General features: G+C 37.7%; 1 long non-coding RNA gene across 1 annotated transcript in view; it reads left to right on the forward strand.

Moving 5' to 3' along the window:
* The first annotated feature begins 374 nt into the window (after positions 1–374).
* LOC141421744 (uncharacterized) overlaps positions 375–19,312 on the forward strand; it is a 149,224-nt gene continuing 130,286 nt past the window's right edge. Inside the window, exon 1 of the long non-coding RNA XR_012446447.1 lies at positions 375–479. This is a non-coding gene — a long non-coding RNA (uncharacterized lncRNA). The remainder of the gene's footprint in view (positions 480–19,312) is intronic.

The following is a 19,312-nucleotide window of genomic DNA, read 5'->3' on the forward strand; positions in this document are numbered from 1 at the left end:
TTAACATCTGTAAGCCTTGAATACCTTGGATTCAAGATGAAAGAAATAATTCCCCTCTTGGCTGTAAGACTTGGCATATGGTGTATGAACAATAAATAAATGCCTGGTATCAAGTAACAATATATTGCAATGGTTTCTGGACTAAGGAACATTACAAAGGACTTTTCTTATTTGGAACAATCATTCAGATTCCTAGAACTTGGAAAGAATGCAAAGATGTGTAGAAAAGACTCTAAGTTTATATATCTTGACATGAAATAACTTTCATCTATTTTATCCTGGTATAAAAAGTACAGCACCTCAAAATTCTGCAAGATGAATAAGGTAAGTTACACATTATTCATCCCTACCATTATTTTGTTTCCTTTTTTTCTCAGGCATTTAGCTGACTGGACCTTTGTAATTGGACAGGATCATGTGGTGAGCTCTGGCCAGTGAAACAGGAGGGAAGAGCTCTGGGCTACTTCTAGGTTGAGAAGGTGAGAACCTCCCATACAGTTCTCAGGCTGGTCTTGTCTCCTATAGTAGCATTCAGGGAGAAGGTCTCATATTGAGTTGGCAGAGCCCTGGACAGCTGCTCAAAGTCAGCATGAGTAAGTAACAAACTTTTGTAGAAAGTCTCAGGTTTTGGAGTTTTTCTTAAGACAGCACAATACAGGCAATTTGGGAGAATTTAGGAGGCTAGGTACTACAATTCTAAAGCACGCTTCCATGACACCTGATGTCAGACTCTGGTTAGAGCCTTTTTTGTTTACTCTAAACACATCTTGACCCTGCTGGTCTTTGCTAAGATGTGGCTTTCTTGGCTTAGAGTCTCTGTTCCTGGGAGGGAGATTGTTTTGATTTTTCAAAAATACAGTTTAAGTGAAACCATTATATACTCTATTTCCTTCTCATCCTTTCTGTTCTTCAGCACATTTATGGTAATCCTTCAAATGATGAAAGGATTTGAGAATTACTGAGCTCTTCCAATCATTCATCACTCATCCTATCTTTTGATGTTTTAGAATATTAGCTTTCCATTGTTCTTAAACTACTAAATTTATCAAAATCATTATTGTCTGATTAACTTTTATTGCTTACTTCTACCTCCCAAGCTTCCGAATTTTTAAAATTCAGCATTTTCCTTTGCATTCTATATCTTCCCAAGAGGTTCACTTTCCAGCTACATGAAATGTATCTGTTAGTGTCTATCACTGGTTATCTCTTTCAGATTTTTTCTTATAATTTCTTTATTACACCCACACTCTTGACTGACAATTTAAGTGGGTATACAATTCTAGACTGACATCCTTTTTTCTCAAAACTTTGACCATAGTATGTTAGTGTATATTCGTTTTTATGAATATGGCCTAAAATATGTTCTTTCTTCTTTAAGTCAACATTTTTTTCCTGATCGCTTTCACTTCTTTGCTGACTTTGGTTTCCTGCATTTTGCACTAAGATAAAAAGATTGGAATATACTTTTTTTTTTATCCTGTGCATTGATCTTAACATGGACAATCACACTTTTCTTCAATTCTTCACAGGATTTCTTTCAGAATCCTGTGAGTCCTGCTGCAGTGGGGCATTTCTCCATGGTGATTTTCCATTTCTTTCTCAGTAGTCTTAGGAGATTCTTCAGTCTAGACCATGCTACATTTTCATTTATAGGACTTCATACTACTGAAATAAGGGCAGTATAAATAGAACCCCCAAATCTGAGGGTCAGCAGTTCATCTTAGGATTTGAGGAGGCCCAATAAAAAGTAACCATAAATAGGAGTGGTAAATACATTCGGAAGGCTCACCATCCATTCTTAGACATCACCGTATCTTGCTTTTCCCTATTCTAACTCTTCTCTCTTTGTGAAATTGCTAATAGACACATGTTGGAGCATCACAATCTATCCAATTCCTATCTTTCTGTTTTCTCTGTTCTGTCAGGGTTATTTTCCTAATATCTATTTTTCATTGTACAGTTTTCTCTAATGAATTAGTTGTGGCTAATTTATTGTTTAATTTTCCCATTGGGTTTTCAGTTTCAGTGATTTTTTTTCAGCTTGTGGAAGTACTAAGTCTGTTCTTTCTTTTACAGGGTTCTTCTCTTCTGCTTCTCATTTTTCCTTTTATGCCTGTAATCATTCAAAAGATTTACTTTATGGTCTCGATTTTATGCTCCTATTATTTGAAAAGCTTGATGTTCTCAAAAAATTGTTTTTCCTACGAAATTGCTCATGGTTGTTTTCTTGTTAAATGGATAATAAGTTTAAAAAGGATTAAGGACCTTTTGAGACCAGAGTGCATGATTTTGAATCTTGACCTAAAATTTATTAGGTCAATTTATTAGGTGACCTTGAACTAAACATAAATTCTTCATGCCTCATTTTCTCAAATATAAAATAACACATTAATGGAAACGATCTTATTAGATACCATCTATTAATATTATATTTTAAATTACTAGAGCCTGACCTATAATAATAATTCCTTAAAGGTGTTAATTCTGTCATTACTGATGTCATCACCATCATCAGTTTGGTTTGTAAACTTATCTTTGTATGTGTGTGTATAGTATTGGGGTCTAAACTCAGGACTTTGCTCTTGTTAGGCACGTGCTCTACCATTTAAGCCATGCCCCCAGCCCTTTTTTGCTTTAGTTGTTTTTTTTGGATAGAGTCTTGTGTTTATTGCCTGGGTCTGGCCTGGGACTACAATCTTCCTACATCTGCCTCCTGCATAGCTGGGATTATAGATGTGTACCACTATATCTATAATTTATCTTTAGGAGTGTTATCTCTTTTGGAGTCCCTTATCTCTACATGGTGGTTTTTCATTTATTCGTCTCAGGGATCTCAGGATGTTCTTTAGCCTGATCTGTGATCTGTTTTAATCTGTAGAATGTATGTAACATTCATGAGAAAAGGGCTAGTATAAATTTCTGCTGAGGGTTATCAGGGTCATATTAGGATTTGAAGAGGCCCAATAAATAGTAACAATAAGAAGAAATGGTAAATAAATTAAGAAAATTTACCATCCAGTGATAAACACAGCAAGCCTTGTATCTATAAATTTTTCAGTATACATAAGTCAAGGGAAACACATGCTTTCTTTGCCTTGGCAGATCTTGAATGATAGAGAAGGAAGGAAAATGGCAAAGTCAAACATGTCTAATTCATTTCTCAACCTCTCAGATAAGGTGTTCTTCCTCCTTTGGAAGGAAGAAGGATCAGAAAAGATAATAGCATTACATTGAAGGAAGTCCCATTATATGGAAGTGTGAAGTCTAGGGAAAGAAAGTTCCCTTACACTATCATGTATCTACTCTGAGAAAAATTCATCTGTGCGTGCATGCATGTGTGTTTTACTGTGTGGTGTGTGGCTACCTAGGCTAGTAGGTGACTTTTACAAGTCTACACATTTACTTAGGGTGTCTAGGTGAAATATCTTGGCTTGGGAGAGATCTCCATTTCAGTTCTTCACTTTTTGTATCCTAAAGCCCTAGAATGTTGAATACTAGTTGGCCAAATTAACTTCTTTTTAAGAGCTCAGCTATACAGTTAATAGAAGAGTGTTTGTGTTGTTTTCTCCAGGAATTGTCAGCATTTTGAAGGAAAGTTGTTGCCTTAGCCAGGCTGCCATGTTAGGAGTTGGAGACACCTTTGTTAGGCTGTGCATAATAATGCCTGCCTGCTCCATGCACATCCTTTTGTTGTGCCTTTCATATTTTTTCTCTATTTCCTTTGCTGTCAGTGTTTCTGGCTATATTTATGCCTCTCTGTCTTATATTTCACTACCTTTCAGTTATCCTTGTGATTCTCCTTACCTCTCCTGCTTGCATGTTTTTCTATGTTGACTTCCTTTTTCCCAATTATATAACCTTATTGCAAAAGTTGTCAGTTTAATCCCAGACTCTAGCTCAATCCTTGATAGATTAGTAACTCATTGAATATCTGTTGAATGCACAAGTACATTCCCCGCTTTACAGAAGAGGCAATTTGCTGCTTTAGACTTAGCCTGCAAGTGTACCAGGTCTTAAAAAATATTCCTACTACCATACTATCCCCATTCTTATTCCTTCCACCATTGCTACTGATGCTGTCATCGTCAGCTACCCAAATGCTTTTAACACATATTCTGCAGTGTATTATGAATTCATAAAGCTTTCAGGGGAGGGAATGTTATTGGTATCTTTTAGGTAGATGTTGCTAAACACCTTATAATACACGGGAAAGCCACTTATAACAAAAAATTATCTAATCTCAAGTGTCAAATAGGGATGAAGTTGAGAAACCCTTGGTAAAAAAAAAAGAGTACACTGCTTTCTTTTCACTACATTTAATTTCATATAGACTTTATTTTTCATACTAGTATGTATATTTTTAAAATAGACTACATCTGTATCATTTAAACATAATCCGCAATGATTCATCTTTTAATAGATAAGTTAGCTAATGTATATTTATGTGATTACTGATATATTTTGGTTTATATCTGTCATCTTTGTTTTTGCAATTTGTTTCTTTTATTATTTATCTCCTTCAAAAGTTTATAATGTGTTTCATGCATCATAAATTCTTGTGAATGATGAAGGATAAGTAGTAAGAATGTATTAATTGGAAATTGGCTATTTGGGAGCAGTAAAACCCTCCTATCCTGTGTATAAAATGAGGTAATTGAGTTTGATATTTTAAAAATTCCAATCCAAATAGACATTCAATTTTTTTGGTGGCAGAGATATTATTGTTATTCATTGAGTATTTTTTTGTATTTTTGGTCTTTTCATTTTATTTTCTTTATGCTCTTTGACCATTGGAGCAATTTCTGTCTCACACACACTCACTTTTCCACATTCTTGAAGATAGATAAAACCATGTGACTCCTCTGGTCCAGATCACTTTTGGACTCTAGCATTTAAGAGCCAGTGTGTGATCTTCCATCCATCTCTTTTTCTGTCATAAATACCAACTAAGTTTCCTTCTGAGATGATAAAGGAGTAATTAGTCTAAGTCTCTGCTCCTTTATCTATCAGAGGCCCTGAATTACATCCAAAATGAGTAAAAATAAGCTTTCGTTGGACTAATCTCTTGAGAGTCTGGAGTTTATTTTGTAATTTCTACACAGTCTATGTTATACATTCTCAGTGTCACAATTAGTTGAAAGAAGATTTGAACCAGATTTTCTCCAGTCTTATTAAAGTATAATTGACAAAAACATTACAATACTCAAGGGGAACAAAAAAATAATGTGTACATTGTGGAATGATTACCACAATTATATAAATTAACATACCATCACCTTGGTAAGGGAATAAAGTAGCAGCTATAGACATGATGGTAGAATTATTCACCACAGTCTTTATTTTCTCCATTATTTAGTATTTTCCTCAATATAGTACATGCCCAACTGCGCTGAAGTATAAGGGAGGCCATGGTATACAGAAGAGGGGGTGGACATTAGACGAGTTACAAACAGGAGTGTTAGAGACTGAGACAAGCTCTGTGTATTTCATGATACACCCAATAGTGGCAAATTTTCCTAGGCATAATAAGAAAGATACTAGTAAGTCAGCTACAACTCAATGGTGGTGATGTCTTTGGCAATGGTTGGAAGAGGGGTAAGAGTTCCTGTACTTGTGGGAGTCAGAAGCTTCACTTAGTGAGGCTGTAGCACATATATTAGGAAGGAAACTGCTATAAAACTTTTTATAAATCTAGGGCTTAAATAAAAGTGTTAAATCTGAATGCAAGATTAGAGGGTAGGGAAGGAGGATAATGTTTCTGGAGCCTGAACTGACCTAGTTAGGTGTTCAGGTTTGGTTTGGAGTCAGAGGTAACTGTGTGCCAGGACCTAGGACAGTGACCTAGTTACTGCTTTTGGGTACAACTTGGAGAAGCCTCTGCTTAGCAGTCAAGAGCACTTTCCTTGTGGCTCCAGACTCCCCATCACTAGAACTTCACATGGTGAGCTTAGGATGTTTGGTTTCTATGCATATTCTGACATTGATACTGGAAAAGAATTCCTATAACATTTGAATTGTTTTTATGTTGTACTCACTTTGTTACAGGTTGTGAGATGACATGGGACAGTTGGTATGCTCAATCACTGCATGCTGGGGACAGAAAGGAACACTATGGCTGACTCTTAGCTGTGGGGGATATGAGGTAGGGAGATGTACTCTGTCTATAATAACAAAAGGGTCTCACATTTATTGGATATATTTGACTCTTGGGTGCTCTGATAACGATTTTTTCATAAAGGCCAGACTCTTGAATTTAGATCCAGCAGTGAGACTGTGAAGATCACTTAACTTTCCCCATCCTCAGATTTCTTATCTCAGATTTGGGGATAATAATTCTATTATCTCATGGAACAGTTGTATGAATGAATTAATGTATTCAAAAGGCTTGGGACAACTTGACACATGGTGAGCCCTCAGCCAATGTTATCATGTATTTCAGTAGGTCCCATTGTTATTCTCTTTCTCCATATAGCAATTGAGGCTAAGTCCATGAAGCCAGTAAATGATGCACCTGGGATATAAATCTATGCTTGTCTGACTCTTGAGACTGATAGAGTTCCCTCAGAACCTCAGATGTGACTTTATTTGGAAATAAGGTGTTCGTAGATATAATTAATTAAGATGATACAGGACAGGATGGGAGCTATATTCAGTATGACTTGTGTCCTTATAAGATGGGAAGATGCCCAGAGACACACACAAGAAGGCCATGAAAAACTGAAGGCAGAGACGGGACTGATGTGTCAATAAGCTCAGGACTTGCCAGGGTTGCAGAGAGAAGCCAGGTAGAGACAAGGACAATTCTTTCCTAGAGCCCTCAGAGGGTCTGTGGCCCTGTTGACAGTCTGACTTAAGATTTCTGGGCTCTCTATCTATGAGAGAATAACTTTCTGTTGTCTTAAGCCTCCCAGTCTGTGGTTTTCGGTGTTGGCGGCTCTGTATAACAAAGATTGCTACAATGCACCCTCTTAGACTGCTGATGGGGCCATCCTTGTCCCTGGATGGAGTCTTTGTTTTGGAAGATAGAGTGTTTGGGATTCTCTGTGCAGCCTTTCTTGTGCTTGACTTGCAAGGTTATTTTAAACTTTAGCTTGTGATGCGCATATTGAGGGATTTTCTCGCTTTTCAGTAGGAGTCAGACATTACACCTCGGCATGCAAATTTTTTATGGCAGAGTTGAAGAAAGGGCTTGTGAAAATGCCTAGAGGTTTAGAGTTGCCTTTGCCTTTGATGGCTTTAATCCATCATCAGCATCATCAAAATAATTCCAACCGTTATTGTGCAAAGCACTATGCTAATCACATTAAGTGAATAAACTCACTTAATCCTCGTTAAACACTATGAGGTACTTGCTATTATCTCATTTTACAGATGAAAACACTGGCTTGTGTCACACCACACACACATACCAGAATGAAGGACAGCTGGCCACAGTTCTTGTCCCATGTCCTTAAATGTCATCCTGATGCATGGAGCTTTGGTGGAAGCTTCAGTAAAAGTAAACTGACTGGAAATATTCAAAATTCATTTGTAGTTAATAGTCTATGTTCTTGCTTACATCAGTGAGGATGAAAATTACTGCAGCCACCTTGACTCCAACATATTTTAGATGACTGGCAATCAACGAAATCAAATTGCTGCTGTCAGCCTGAGAAGAAGGTACAAAAGTAACGAAAGAGAACAAGAATCAGAGGTTATACTTTTGTGCATTCCCTAAGAAAGTAATTTTATCAAAATGGTGTCTGAGAAGACTTTTGTGGCTCAACACAGGCAACATTTTTCATACATAGAAAATTAACAAAAAATAAAACTTTAAAATTAGGAATGAAAAGGAAAATTTAGTGAATACCTTCAAATTGTCAGACCCTACTTTGTACATATTTTCACATCAATTCTTACTGTAACCTGCCAAGTAGACATAAAATATACCCATTTTACAGATAATGAAAGTGGGGTGTAGAGGTGTCATGTAACTTGATTAAGGTAAAAAAAAACAAAACAAAAAACTTAACGTCTCTGATTCGCAATGATTATATAATTACAATGGACTGAGCACTTATGTTCCAGAAATTATATTAATTTCTGCATTGAGTCACACTGCTGGGGGTGTGACTCAAGAGACAGAATTTAACATATATTGATTCATTTAATTTGGGAACTCCCAGAGATGGATTTTGTTATTATCTCTGTTTTAAAATGGGGGAACTCTAGTGGTTAAATCAGTGTCCCAGGTCACCATGTGGCAGAGCCAGGGTTTGAAACCAGTTTAACTGGTTCCAGACCTTGTGCTTTGTGACTTTTTATGCTCTCAAATAAGCTGTAATTGTAGCAGTTCTAATACCAAAAAAAAAAAAATGTATAACCAGGTCAAGAAACTATTGCTCATAAGAATTTCTCTTAGATGATCTGCCAGACTTGAGAGGATGGTAGGGCAAGCAGCTTATACCATAAAGAAGAATTAGAATTTCCTGATAGGGAAGGATGGGCTGAAAAGTTAAGGTGAGAGAGGAAAGTTTGGTTTGGAGCAGGCAGACATTTGTATAGTCTATTATAACTCAAGAGTGTTGGGTAGGTATTGGCAAAAGGCTAAATAGCTGTCAGGTTCTCTAGATTCAACAGTGGAGGAAGCTGGTGCCCAAAATGTAGATGAGATTGGGAGAATAGCATAACAGAGATTGGAAGAAAGTCTTTAAGAGAGGCATAGTGTTTACGAGGTGATAGGTTTGGGGCTGGTGCAGCTGACATCAACTTCCCCAGATTCTAGAGGGTGCAGGAAAGTCCTGGGTTATAAATGTTACTTAGATCCAAGTTAGCTAATACATAGGACTATTACTACAAATTTTCATTAACCTTGTTTTCTCTGTGAAACCATTTTCCCCTCAATAGGCCCTTCTCTATTGCATCTAAGGACTTGGGACACGGGAAGTAGGGAAGAAAATGTTTCCAGTTAGGCAGTTTATGTAATTCAATCTTAGAACAATCAGCACTAAAAAGTAAGGATAATTATTCCAATCTGATAGGTGAGGAGAGTAACAATATCCTTAAGTAAAGAAGTAAAGTGACTGTTCCAGAGACAAAATAACTTGCCCAACAAGTTGCCCAAAAGGGTAGTTGACTTTTCCATGATCATTCAGATTTTTCTGGCTCCATAATCATGCTCTTTCCTTAGTCCCTTGCAGGCTTCTCATGTCCCCAAGTTTCTAATAAATGTCTTGGTTGAGTTACTGAGAGATGACTGAGTCTAGCAGAAGGGCAGAAGAATTAGCTTTGTCCATTTTTGTTTTGTTTTGAATTCTGGCTATGTATCCAGGATGGGCCCTAGACATCCTGGAAACCAGAAACAATAGCCTAACAAACACCTAGCTTAACTTAATTAATAATTTACCTCTAATGACACATATTCCATATGACATCCTTCTCAGCTCTCAAAGACCAACTCAGCAGTTGTGCTTATTTTCCTATTAGTTATTATTGCCAGCTGTTTCATAGCTGTTGGAGGAACCTCAAGACCAGCTCAAGTTTTGACCAGAGTATGGAGACATGGGCCCATTGTCTCACTTCCATATTTTGTCACCAAGTAGAGAGGTCGCCGCTCTTCTGGTACTCAGTTCCTTTGCAGGAGAACAGGCATGCTGATGCTCTCATGAATTTATAATAAGGTGGACTTAAGGAAGTCTGTATGTCTTCTATGTGAGGAAAGGATAAATCATGGGATTTTTAGTTTTTATTTTGTTTAATAACTTCATTGATGTAGATTATACACAAAAATTTATGCACATTTAATGTGTACAACTTTGTGACTCTGGACATTTGTAAATTCTGGTGATATTATCACCACAGTGAAGGCAATAAGCATATCCAACATCTTCCAAAGTGTTCGCTCTAGAAAAATAAGCAAATACAAAACAAAGGAAAACTGGAAAATCCTGAAATTTGGAGAAAGACATCTGCCTTGTGGCCTGGTTTTGTTTGTATTAGTTGGTCCTTGAATATTTTCTTAAGCCCCCAAATCCTCTATTACCTTGATTGAAACAACACTTCCCCACCCCCGACAAAAGCTGAATGACTCCATTAGAGTTTTTTTTTTTAATTTTATTATTCATATGTGCATACAAGGCTTGGGTCATTTCTCCCCCCTGCCCCCACACCCTCCCTTACCACCCACTCCGCCCCCTCCCTTTCCCCCCTACCCCCTCAAATACACAGCAGAAACTATTTTGCCCTTATTTCTAATTTTGTTGTAGAGAGAGTATAAGCAATAATAGGAAGGAACAAGGGTTTTTGCTGGTTGAGATAAGGATAGCTATACAGGGCATTGACACACATTGATTTCCTGTGCGTGTGTGTTACCTTCTAGGTTAATTCTTTTTGATCTCACCTTTTCTCTAGTTCCTGGTCCCCTTTTCCTATTGGCCTCAGTTGCTTTTAAGGTATCTGCTTTAGTTTCTCTGCGTTAAGGGCAACAAATGCTAGTTAGTTTTTTAGGTGTCTTGCCTATCCTCACCTCTCCCTTGTGTGCTCTCGCTTTTATCATGTGTTCAAAGTCCAATCCCCTTGTTGTGTTTGCCCTTGATCTTCCATTAGAGTTTTTTGATAGTGAAGTCCCACTATCATTTCTAGCTTGACCTTCTGCAGTGGCTTTTTGCGTACGCTATCCACCCTCTCAAGTCATTCTAGCAGCTCTTCGCCACGTTCAAGTGGGAGCATATCCAAACTTGGATGGGATTCTGTTCCTCTCTTGCTGAAGACTCTCTGGCTAAGGTGAGGTCATTACAGAAATAGCACTCTGCATTCCCTCAGGAAACAAGAGTGAGTGTCCTCATCATCTGCTGGAGTCAGTTTACTGAACCTCAGCTCTGAATGTTGTCTCTAATCTTTCCTGGCTTCAATTCCCAGCACAGTGCATGACCAGGATCTTCTGGGAGGTGTAATAAGTTATTGTGGGAATAGCATGATTTTTGTGGATAGACTAACCTGGGCTTACAACTCACTTCTGGTCCTTGTAGTAGTTTCTCCAAGCCTCAGTTTCTTGGTCTGTGAACTGGGAATAGCAATATTCAGGCACCCAGCTATGATCTATTGATGAAGTTATTCTACATCATCCACTGCCTCCTTACCTGGCTGGTATCTTTGCAAAGTTCATTTGTCTATGGAGACCAGAGATGTGAGATATTCTGCAGAGTTAGGACAATCCTGATAAAGAACTTTTTCCTAACCTGAAACATTTTCTAATACCTCACCACACATTCAGGTGGAAAAAACCCAACTAATAGAAGGGCAAGGCAAATATCAACATTTAGTGCTATCTCCCCAAATGCCTAGCATAGAGCCTGAAACTGAGTAGTGTTAAATTGATATTTTTAGATCATTCAGCTGAGCTCTCTAACATCAGGGATTGTGTCTTATCAGCCAGTGTATTCTTGGTTCCTGCCACACACATCAAGTGTGATTTTCTTTCTCCCTTCTCTTTCTTGTTGCTTGAGTCTCTGTAGTGGCTCTCTGGGAGACAGCAAAGCAGAAGCACTGCTCAGGAGAGATGAGAGATAGGGCACAGGGCACATTAGTGGGGTAGATTCAGACTCAGTCTTTAGGGGAGTTCCTGCTGAAAAGCAAATTATCCCAAACTTGGGGACTTAACAACACGCACACATTTAGCTCACAGAATTTGTAACTCAAGAATCATAACGGTTATAGAAGGTGTCAGTCAGGACTGCATTTTCATCTGAGGTTGTACTGGGAAAGGATCTGCTTCCAAGGTCACATGGTTGTTGACAGAATTCAATTTTTTTGTGCGTTTTTGGACTGAGGACCTCACTTCTTATTGACTCTTGGCTAAAAGACCATCCTCAGTTTGTATGGGCCTCACTCAGTCCTTCTTTGAATGTGTCCTGTTATATCTTAGATATTCCATTTCTACTTGCTCCAGGAGGCTGTGCTCCAGGAGGGTGATTTGAATGCACAAATTGAGCCTTTGCCTTTCTACTTTTGGTTGGGTTCCACCAGTGGACATGCACTGGTAAAGGAATGTGGGAAGGGAGATTGAGTCTGTGTTTATATTTCCCTGGGTCTTTCTCCACCTGGCCTTGGGTTGGGTGGTTTCTTTTGTAAGTAAAGATCATAAAGATTTTTTTCTCCAGCTGCTTTCAAGTCCAGATACTGCTTCTGTTTCTGTTAACTACTTGTTTCCCTTGCCATTCAGATAGAAGAGTAGTAATGGTTCTCCTAGTATTTTACCCTAGGGGGCTTCATCATTCCTGTTGGCCTCCCTCAACCTGCTCCCATCTTTGCAAGTGTTCCCTGTATAAAAAATGCTCCCTCTTTACCCCATTTGAATGTGCTGTCTATCCAGGACCTGGATAGAACATTCTTTGAGAAAACACTCCATCTTATCATACTAATCAGTAGCATCTACCATTCCCTTCATTCCTACTTTTCCCCATTCTATAAAGCCTTTAATTGTTGCACCAGTCACATTTTACAGCAATTGTATAGGAATTTCTGAGGAGTAGAGAGAGTTCAGCTCCCTTGGGGGATTTTTCTGCTTGTCACAGTGTTTAAGGAAGTGTGGCACTACTGACATTTGTCTATGGAGACTAGAGAAATAAGACATTCTGTAGAGTCAGGACAATCCTGATAAAGAACTTTTCCATAATCTAAAACATTTTCTAATCCCTCACCATTCATTCAGGTGAAAACAAAATCAAAAACATATACAGTAATAAAAGCCTAGAATTGAATTTCACTTTTATGCAAACAAAATGGAATGGCTTTACACACTATTTTTTTTTAACTTTACTAAGATTGTTCACCATTTTTAAAGTCACATCCCTGATGGCAAGACTGTTACTTAGATGGGGATCATTGGTTTGGTCTCACTGATTTTAATACTGGACTCTATCCTGACTTCTTATATATCAGTCACACTGTCACTAGCTCTTAACTATTGTGACAAATGTCACTCACAAAGTCCATGTCTACTGTGGAGACAATAAAATTTTCAATTAACAATGTTGGTATATGAATCACTAACTTATCCTTCAAATGTATGTAAAGGTATATTGGTGTGCCTTGGTTTCTTATTGTTGCTGTAGAAAATTGCCTTACATGGTGACCTAAGACAGCATAGATTTATTATCTTACAGCTCTGGAGTTCAGAAGTCTGGAAGGGATTACAGTGGGCTAAAATCAAGAACTATATTCCTCCTGGAGATTCTAGGTTTCTAGGCACTGCTTATATTGGCTTCTGCCTCTCTTTCATTCTCAAAGCCAGCAATGGTTGGTTAGTCTTTTCTTACGCTGCATCATTTTCATACACACTCATATTTCTCTTTCACCTTTAAGAACCCTGTGATCACACTGGTTTCAAATGGTTAATCCAAGATAACTTCTTCTCAGGTCAGGTGATAAGCAGCCTTAATTCCATCTGCAACTTTAGTCCCTCATTGCTATGTCATATAACATTCAGGGGCCAGGAGGTCAATATCATCTACCACGATAGCTCTTGTTGTAAAATGTCAAACAAAAAGAAAAACTGTCATCAACAGTCAGTTAAATTGTTCTGTTTCTATTAAATCCTTACATTTTCATTATAAGAAGGTGCATGCACCTTATAACTTCACATCTCTTTGTGTAATTCTCTTTTATACTTGGAGAATTGTATTGATTTTATGTTTGCTTTTAAAATGATGTTTAAGAGTAAGCTGCATCACACATGAATTTGATTTCAGAAGAGTAAAGGAATCATAGAATTCATTTGTACTAAGATGAGAGCGTTGGATCTGATAGGGCAGAGAATTATCTATTAGATAATACTTGTGCTCTTGATATTCTTGTGACTGTGGCCGGCCAACAGCTGAAGCTCAGTAAGAGTTGAGGGACTGAATGAATGGGAAGACAAATGATCTGCCCTTCAACATTAGTATACATTGATTGGTGGGCAGTTGCTCGTGTTGTTTGACTGGTATCTCTTTCAGCAGATATTACAATCCTGACACTAGTGACTTTTGGCATTGAGAATTTATACAAAAATTCTGCTTCCAGAGAATAAGGCATATTTTACTTTCAGAGGACTGTTTTTGCAGGTGGCTTCTTTCTTTCTTTCTTACTTAATGCCTTTCTTTCTTACTGCCTTTCTTTCTTTCTTTTTCTTTGCAGTACTGGGGCTTGAACTCAGGGCCTATACCTTGAGCCAGCCGCTCCACCAGCCCCTTTTTTTGTGAGGTTTTTTGAGAGGGTCTTGTGAACTATTTGCCCCAGCTAGTTTGAACAAACCACAGTCCTCCTGATCTCTGCCTTTTGAGTAGCTAGGATTATAGGCATGAGCCACTGGTGCCCGGTGCAGGTGGTTTTGTTTTAAAGGAGATGAAATAGTTTCTAATTTGTTTAGTGTAAATATCCTAAAAATGATTTCAATTTGATATTAATGTTCAGGAAAGAAACATAGAAAAAAAAAACCAGCAAAAATTTCCTCATATTCTTTAGGAGTATGTTTTTACCAGGAACCATTGACCTCACAAATTCTTAGAGTTCTTTCCTGTGAATTTTTTCACCTGCTTCCTTGATTCTCCTACAGAAATGATTTCAACACCTACATCTAATCAGTCCTCTCCACGTAAGTCATTTATGTCTTCTGTGACATTGCTTCCTGTCTTGTGTGTCTCCTGATGATTTGTGCTAGCTGGTAAATGTGAAATGAGTACTTTTAGGTAAATCTTTTGCTTGGGTATGATCTTGGAACCACAACCTTTTCACTCTAGAAAAGAATAAGGAGGCATGCATAGAGGTATGATGTTTTGTCTCAGGGTATAGAGTTGGTCAGTGACAGAGCTGAACCACAAAGCTTTGACTCAAGGTTCTCAACTACATAGAAAATTTTGTGCATGAAAGGAAATAGGATACATAAAACAAAATATTTTATGCTATGATATAACAATGTGATTATCTTGATTAATACATTTTAATGCATTTATTATATATACATACATACCCACAAAATTCACATATAATCATATCAATTGATTTAAAATAATGTAACTCATGTAAAGGCATTGCCAAAGTATGGAGGGATCTTGTATATAATATACATATTTAAGTATGAAAAGGAAATAAACGAGAAAAAAGTGGTAAGATGGAAAGAACTCAATCTGCTAAGTAATTTGCATACCGACAGTAGGTTTCTTTGAATGGAATGTACAAATATATGTAAATTTCCCTGCCTGCTTAAGAAAAAGATATGCAAATAGATGTCCATAGAAATATGTTACCCTTCATCTTGAAGTAGAATGCAGGATGCTTAATATTCCCTCAAATTGTTTTTCTTCTTTCTAGAATGTCCCTTTCAGGAAACTTTAGGGCCAAATGCTTGAATATCTAGCATTTTAACAACCCATTCATCCACACATCATTCATCCACTTATATTCTGAACCAGGCACTTTACAGGATGGTGGAGTTATGAAGGGTAACATGTGGGGGATACTAGTTCTTGAGGAACTCAGAATAACAAAAAAACAAAAGATATATGTGGTATCTTATGATCCCTCATTGGGATCCTTGAGTGCCTGGGATTCATTGCTCAGTATACAAATGTACTTGGGAGAGAAATATAATTAAGTCCACTTGTGATAATAAGGCAAGGATGGATCTGATAAGGTTGAGAGCTACCTATTGTTACATCTTGTGTCACTGGTGAACAGCTGTCTATGCCTACCTTTGTCAACTCTCCCACCTTTTAAAAAATTAAATTAACTTCTCTTCCATTTTTTCTGAGACGTCATTTTGGGATCAGTATCTTCAAGTGCTTTATGTCTATGCAGACTTTCTACATCTATCTATCTATCTATCATTTCATATTGACCTTGCTATACACTGGGTCAGAAAAATAAAACCAAAAGAACAAAGGGAGGAGAAAAGGAAATTGATTTCTCTTGAAGAATTTGCTTTCAAAGGCATAGAATGTGGGAGGGTAGACATCAATTTGAAATTCAATATAGTCCTTTCATAATTATGTTATCATAAGTAAGTGTCAACCACTTTGGAACAAACCAGGAGTACTGCTTACCTTGAAAAGGGTTATGAGGAAGATGAAATGAAATAATATCAATAAAGCAAATTTATATTTCTATCCCAGGAGCTTCCATCAGACTCCAGGTTCATATAAATAGCTAACCACATAATGTCTGTACTTGAACATCTAAGGTTAGTTTTAAACCAGATCTGAAACTGAACTTCTGGTCTCCTCCAAACTGTCCACATGTATGTTTACTTATTGTTGTGAATAGCTTTTCGATCCTTCTTGTTGCTCAGACCAAACCCCTTAGAGTCATTTTTGTCTCCTCTTCTTTTCACACCTGGCATTTAATGCATGACAGAATTGTGTCTTGACCTTCAATATACAACCTGAATGCAACCATTGTTATGATCTACACTGCTGTACAATCTACGAGTCTCTTGCCTGGATCACTGCAATCTTAAAATCTCCCTAAGTCTACATGTGTGTCCCATCTGGTTAGCTCCCAGCAGAGAAGACAAGTGATCCTTCAAAAGTCTTCAGTCAGATATGTCAGTGTTCAGCTCTACAATGACTCTCCATCTCATACAAGGTGAAAGCCAAAGATTCTCAATGACTTGGGGGCCCTCTGTGAAATGGCTCTTTAATTTCTTTCTGACCTCATCCATCCACTTTTCCTCTTGCCCATGGTCTTTCTAACCTACCCAGTCTGGTCTTCTTATTGTCACTCAAATAGTCTAGACATAATGCCTCTATGGGTCTTTTCACTAGCTGTACCTACCCTCTATGTGGCATTCTCTTTTCTATGTAGTTTTATGGCTCATCTTTTGAGTCTTTGCTCAGATGTCACCTTTCCAATGAAACTTCATGTGACCCTGAATTTAACACTATAATTCCCTCCTCAGAATTCTCTTTCACTCTCATCTGCTTTGTTCTTTTTCCATAACATTTAGCCTCTTTCTAACAAGCTGGAAAATGTATTGGTTTGTTCCATTTATTGTGGTTTGTGGATTTCCATCCTCCATAATTGAAGCCCCCACATACTGGTGTGCCTAAATCTATGTCTAAAAACAGTAAGTGTTTAGAACATCTGGCCTACAGTAAGAACCCAGTCATCAGTTTTCTCACTCCTCTCTTGACTTCAAGTGAAAAATTATAACATGTTTGTTAGAGTCAAAAAAGAATATGGCCACCAGCCATATTCCCTTCTGGTTCTTGCTCAGACAAGTCCCCATTCAGTCTGAGAGATTATCAGTGCTCCTGAGGTGACATTTTCTACCCAGGGAGGCATTCATTGATCTTGGCATGGGTTCACCTTTCCTTAGGATAAAGGCCACGTCTCTCTTCCTCCTCAAGCTGCATGCCTTGTTACAATGCATCTCATGAATAGAAGTATTGTGCTCCTCATCTGGGAAGCACTCATCCTCTCTTCCATTTCCTCTTCTTGGTGGCAGACACTGGGTCATTCAGGCCTTTGAATTTCACAGTTTGCCTGTGTTGAAAGGATTTTTTTCTGTGTTTGTGTGAGAAAATCTTCTAACTTTCTGCTTAAAGTCACTGTAGCTTCTCAATCTATATGACTTACTGCTGACATGGGCCTTACAAATTATAGGATGGGCTATTGATGACAGCACATTACAGTTTATAAAGCCCTCTCCTATGGGTTGGCTTATTCCTTCTCAAAAAGACAGTAGTCTTGTTTATGGTTGTTTAAAATAAATGGCACTTTCAATCAGGTAGCCTTGCATCCATATCTGAGTTTGTCCACTTAAGAGCTTTGTGATATTGGAAGTCCTTTATGGCATCTCTAAACCTCACTCAGATAATGTCTAAAGACAGAGTGATCATAAAAATTATCATCCAAACCCAAGTATAATTGAGCTTGAACTTGATTGTTTTTTAATCACACCAGGTACAAGCATGTACTGGCCCTGTTCTGGGCCAGATATGAGAGCAGCCTTGTTAATGATGATACTTTTCACTTATAAATCTAGTGGTGTCACTAACGCTAAGACTGTAAGAGCCACTTCTGATAATAATACTGATGGTAAATATTTCAATCATCAAATGGTTGTGATGATTAAAAATACACGTTAAGATCATATAGTATTAAGTTTTCTGTAAATGCTCATCATTTTATCAAAATTTCCTTCCTTCCTTCCTCCCCTTTCTCTCTCTCTGCCATCTCTCTTTCTTTTTGTTTATGCCATATTAAAGGTTGAACAGAGGGCCTTGTGCTTACTAAGTAAGCACTACCACTTGAGGTATGGCCTCAGCCTACAACAGATAGTTTGATACATTCTTAACTAGAAGAAAAGACTCAAGGTGTGGAATAAAGGTAAGGTGGCAGATTTTATATTAGCTGAAAGTCTGTTGAAAGTCAGAAGCCCAGAATGATGGCCTTAAGATTGATCTTATCAGTTTATATTTATGTTGCCAAGTATAAACTCTTAGCAGAGTGCTTGCATACTTGCACCTAATGGGTGCCTAACAAATGCTATGTAATGAATGAATCAGTGTCCACAGTTTTGATCTGTCTGACTTAAAAAGCAAGATGTAGGTTTTTCTTCAAAAATAGCCACTTGGTGGTGAACTTTTAGGCAAGAGAACAAAACACCTAGAAAAGGCAGAGGCAGAGGGTAGCATACGATACCAGCATGTACTTGCTCCCCCACCTGCCACACTTTGGTGAGTGGTCATATGCAGCACTGGTCAACCAGTGATTGATCTCTAGAAAGTTTAATACTTATAGCATAAACAATTATTTCCTGATCAAAGTGACTTACTTGTGTAAAGTAAGAGAGACCAGCATACCCAAATTAGTGTCCCATGGTACACTAATGCACCAAGATACTCCATGAGAAAGGGATCCTATCCTAGTGATAATAAGATTAACAAGTGTGGTATATTATTACTTTTCCCAACTTAAAGCCTCTCAATGCACCAGAGACTGGGGAATCCTTCAACAAAGAAAATAGTTAAACTGTGTGGAACATAGCATCCTTTTCATTTATCTTATCCCCATTCCTCCACCTTTTTGTAGTTCTAGGGTTTATCTTATCACACATTGGGAAATGCTGGGCTGGGAGAACATCCTTTTTCTTTACCACTTAAAAATTTTACTGATTTATTTTAAGAGAGCAGCCAGTGTCCTACCCAGAGAACCCTGAATAAATTCTGTTGGTTCCTGACTCACATTTTGGGGGGGATGTTTATTATTTATTAGAGCTGAGCTTAGACTGCTGAACAGATGATTTAAAAAGCATGAATTATTCTCATCAAAAGATTTCCTAAAGAGCAGTATT

Source organism: Castor canadensis, chromosome 3 (assembly GCF_047511655.1).
Source record: "Castor canadensis chromosome 3, mCasCan1.hap1v2, whole genome shotgun sequence".
Lineage (NCBI taxonomy): Eukaryota > Metazoa > Chordata > Mammalia > Rodentia > Castoridae > Castor > Castor canadensis.